This window comes from Dipodomys ordii, unplaced genomic scaffold, assembly GCF_000151885.1.
Source record: "Dipodomys ordii isolate 6190 unplaced genomic scaffold, Dord_2.0 Scaffold21, whole genome shotgun sequence".
Lineage (NCBI taxonomy): Eukaryota > Metazoa > Chordata > Mammalia > Rodentia > Heteromyidae > Dipodomys > Dipodomys ordii.
Window position 1 is genome coordinate 6,674,756 of NW_012267237.1, and position 5,052 is coordinate 6,679,807.

The following is a 5,052-nucleotide window of genomic DNA, read 5'->3' on the forward strand; positions in this document are numbered from 1 at the left end:
GGGCTATTTAACACCTACAATCTGACTATGAGGAAGTAACAAGATATTTGGTCAGTGGACTAAAATATATATATATATATATATATATATATATAGGCTGGTCCTGGAGCTTGAACTCTGTACTGTCCCTGACCTTTGGTTTTGTTTTGTTTTGTTTTGTCATTGCCTGAGCTCTGGGCCTATGCGCTGTCCCTCAGCTCTTCAGCTCAAGGCTAGCGCTCTACCACTAGAGCCACAGCGCCACTTCTGGCTTTTTCCTTTTTGCTTATGTGATGCTGATGAATCGAACCCAGGGCCTCAGGCAAGCAAGGCAAGCACTCTACCACTGAGCCACATTCCCAGCCCCTAATTGTGCTTTTGTGCTCTGATACTAAGACTAGGAAGCAGGATAATTCACTTGGGAAGAGTTCTCTCAAAAACAGCTGACATAAGATATTTTGGTTTTTTTTTTTCTTTAAGCTTTAATTGTCTAAAAAATTTACTTAAGGGTAACTCATTTTAAGTTGGTGTCAGATGAATAAGGTGTAACATCTCTAAGCTTCAGCTGTGATAGATAGCAAAGGCAACAGTTCAACCCAGTGTGCACAGGAAAATCAGTCGTCATAATGCCTGCACCTTAAGTTTTAGTTCTTAGCAGCAGAAATGAGGCTGGTGAGGTGGGCTGATGTATGTTTGCATGTACCATCAAAAAGTGTGCACTCTTGGAAGGTTACTAAGAATGAGACATTCATTCAGGATGGGCATATGAACCAGTCTACATCAGATTTTTAGCAGTCCTAGCAAAGGAGTGATAAAGGAAAGGTCTGTTCCTGGGGGAGGGGGAGTGAGCAGTTAACATTATTGGCCTTTGTAGTTGTCCACACTCACTGGAGTGGGGAGACTCAACTTCACTGTAGTACACGTAGGTTAATTACAGTAGCGTGCTTTAAAAGCTTCAGCCTGTTTGTACATCATTCCCAGGGTCATAGGGTTGAGTCCCATTACATCTTGGGCTCTGAGAAGGGAAGGAAGGGAGATTGGTGCTCTTCCATCTCGCATTTACACCCATTGTGACTTTCCCTCTTGCATCTGTTCTGTCCTCTACAGGACTAGCTAGTAGTAGTTTGTAAAATAGTATGGAAATAATCTGGAAGTAAATGGAAACTTTAATATCCACTGTAGAATTCTTCTGTACTGAGCTTTTTTGAAAATAACTTTGATTTGTTAAACTACGATAAAAGCTTTTCAGAAGCACATTTGCTCTGTTTACATCTTTCTCCTGTTCATGTTCAGATAAAATGCATGGAATTTAGAAAATCATTCACAAAATATTTGTGAAAGTGTTTTAAGAATGAAACTTTGTGAAATGTTATTTGATGTTACAAAGTACAAGGCTAGTACAGATTATTAGTCTACATAGTGTTGTGTTTAATTACTTAGACTTAACTAAAATGCTAGGCATAGTGGCTCAAGCCTGTAATCCTAGCTACTTGGAAGCAAAGACCAGAAGATGGTGGTTCAAGGTTAGCTCTGTCAAATAATAGTTGAGGAGACTCCATCTCAACTGGTTAGGTGGGTTTGGTGGTGCGGGCCTATTATCCCCAGCAGACTGGGGAAACATAAGTGGTACAACTGCAGCACAAGCTAACCAAGGCATAAAAGAGACCCTACTTCAAAAATAAGCAGTGAAAAGGGGCTGAAGGCTTGGCTCAAATGGTGTGAGTATAAACATCAGGTGCTGAGTTCAATCCCCAGTAGTACCAAAGAAGAAGAAGAAAATATAAAGTGTTAGTGAATTAATAATTTTCTTTAAAAACAACATCATCATTTGGGTATAATACCAGCTTAAGTTTTATTGGATGTTGTACTTTTTGCCCAGCTAGCCCAGACTGTGATCCTCCTACCTGTTGTTATGTAGCTGGTATTATAGGCATAATCCCACTTCTGGCTTGTTTGTTGAAATAAGATCTGGCTAAACTTTGCTCAGGCTGGCCTCAAACTACCAGTATCCCTGGGATAACAGGTATGTACTACCACATCCAGCCCTCAAGGCTTATTAAGTTTGTGCCTTAGAATTTGCCTTGACTAGCCGGGCGCTGGTGGCTCACGCCTGTAATCCTAGCTACTCAGGAGGCTGAGAGCTGAGTATCGTGGTTCAAAGCCAGCCCAGCCAGGAAAGACCTCGAGACTCCTATCTCCAATAAACCACCAGAAAACTGGAAGTGGCACTGTAGCTCAAGTGGTAGAGCACTCGCCTTGAGCTGAAGAGCTGAGGGACAGTGCCCAGGCCCAGAGTTCAAGCCCCACGACCAACAAAAAAAAAAAAAAAAGAATTTGCCTTGACTTAGGAAAAATAACCAGTTTGAATCCTTCTGGATTCATAGATTTAGTTCTCTGTGTCTTGGATTCAGTAGATTGCTGTATTTATTAACCTGAGGATTTGTCTTGTGTCTTAGTTTTAATCTTTTGTTCTCTTCACTGTTTCAGGTCTATGCAAATGGCATCCGGAACATTGACCTTCACTATATCATTCGTAAACTGGCAGCTCCAGTGATCTCTGTGCTCTTGCTTTCCCTCTGTGTACCTTATGTCATTGCTTCAGGCATTGTCCCTCTACTAGGTAGGTGATGCTTGTTGCAGATTTGAAAGAGAGCTTTTATTAACATCATGGCGTTCTTGTCACATCAGCTGTTTGACTCCAGATACTTTTCTGTTAATAGACACTAGAAATGATCGGCTTCAAAATAACTTCCTTTCTTAGATTTGACCATGCAGGGTAAGATTAGAAGGATCTTAAAGCTCTTTGATACAGTTTGTTTCACTAGGTGAGAAAGTAATGGCATTATACCATTTCTTAAAATAGGCAGGATCAGATTTCCTTCACATTTTCTCCTTACTAGTTCAGTGATCACGTACACTTCAGTAAAATAATGGTATATTTAATTTTAAAATATGTCGGCAAAAAGGAACAAAGAAAACCAAAGAGCAGAGACTTCATTTGTGACCTCAGTTACTTTGGTCCTGAAGAATCATCAAAGGACATTAAACCTAGCATATTTCCAAAATAACTTCACAGATTTTCTTTTCCTGATTTATCAAGAACTACATTATTGTCCAACAAATTGCCTAAGTGAGAAACCTTGAACTCTGGGCCTGGGCGCTGTCCCTCAGCTCTTCAGCTCAAGGCTAGTGCCTCTACCATTTGAGCCACAGCACTACTTCCAATTTTCTGGTGGTTTTTGGAGATGAGAGTCTCACAGACTTAGCTGCCTGGGCTGACTTTGAACCACAATCCTCAGATCTCAGCTTCCTTGGTTGCTAGGGTTACAGGCTTGAGCCACCAGCGCCCGGCTAGGTGAAGTCTTTTATTTATTCCTCTGTGGCTTATAAAATTCAGTCCAGCTCATTGACATAGATGATGGCTCCTCCTCTAGCTTTAACCTTGGCTCCGATTTTCCTAACTCTGTGTCTCACTCTGTGGTGCACTCTGACTTTTCAGCTAAACACACACCAAATGGCCTCTACTCCAACATGCTTCTCCCTACATCATTCTTCATACTTTTTTTTTGGGGGGGTCAATCATGGGGCTTGAACTCAGGGCCTGGGCATTGTCTCTTAGCTCTTCAGCCCAAGGCTAGTGCTCTACTACTTCAGCCACAGCTCCACTTCCAGTTTTCTGGTAGTTAATTGGATAAGCATCTCAGGAATTTCCTGCCCAGGCTGGCTTTGAACTTCCAGCCTCAGATCTCAGTCTCCTAGGATTACAGGTGTGAGCCACCAGCACCTGGCTCATTGTCTTATTCTCTACCAAGAAATGTCCTTTCTCTCACATCTAACCACAGGACAGACTCAGACAGCAAATTTTAGTGTGGCATGGACACAGTGTAAATTTGCCAGCTCAAGAAATAGACCACCTGTAACCCCATAGGAGTCGAGGGTCACCACTGGTGTAACTTCCAACAACCCCCTTCTTTCTCAGCAAATAGGCACTGGCTTGGCAGCAAGCTTAGGCACCTTTGTAATGAGCATTGTGTCCTTTGGCCTGCTGGAGGACAGGGGACATTGTTTTCTGGTTCTTTGTGAATCAAAACACCAGGGCTTTCATTTGGTGTGAATTGTCACTGCCAAGTATTATACACATCATACTAAAATGTAATGCAAAGGTACTACTTAGTTGACAGACCATTTCGTTAAAATTAATCTTTTTAGATTTATTGGAATTACATTTTTTTTTGGGGGGGGTCCGGTCATGGGGCCTGAACTCTGGGCCTGGGCGCTGTCCCTCAGCTCAAGGCTAGCACTCTACCACTTGAGCCACAGTGCCACTTCTGGTTTTCTAGTGGTTTATTGGAGATAAGAGTCACAGACTTTTCCTGCCTGGGCTGGCTTAGAACCTTGATCCTCAGATCTCAGCCTCCTGAGTAGCTAGGATGACAGGCGTGAGCCACCTTCTCCCGCCTCCAGGTCAATTCATGTGATGAAGAGATGTATCTGTATATTTCCCACATCACTGTTCTATTTATTTATTTATTTATTTGGTTGGTGATAGGGCTTGAACTCTAGGCCTGGGTGTTGTCCCTCAGCTCTTCAACCCAAGGCTAACGCTCTACCACTGGAGCCCCAGCACCACTTCTGGTTTTCTGGTGGTTTATTGGATATAAGAGTCTCAGGGACTTTTCTGCCCCAGCTGGCTTTGAACCGGGATCCTCAGATGTCAGCCCTCTAAATAGCTAGGGTTACAAGTTAGAGCCTCCAGCATCTGATGTCACCATTTATTTTTATCAACCACATTTTAGTCTCATCTTAAGGTTACCAGGTTAACCAGTAACTTAAAGTTCCAGAGACCCTGAGGGCAGAGTGATCAAATGAGCTTGCCTCAAGGCAGGACTTTTCATTTTTAGGCCTTTTATAGATTGGAGAGGAAGTTCCTGCTTGAAAGAATAAAAAGGCTGACTGGTTTAGCAATGTTTGGGCTATTTAACACCTACAATCTGACTATGAGGAAGTAACAAGATATTTGGTCAGTGGACTAAAATATATATATATATATATATATATATATATATATATATA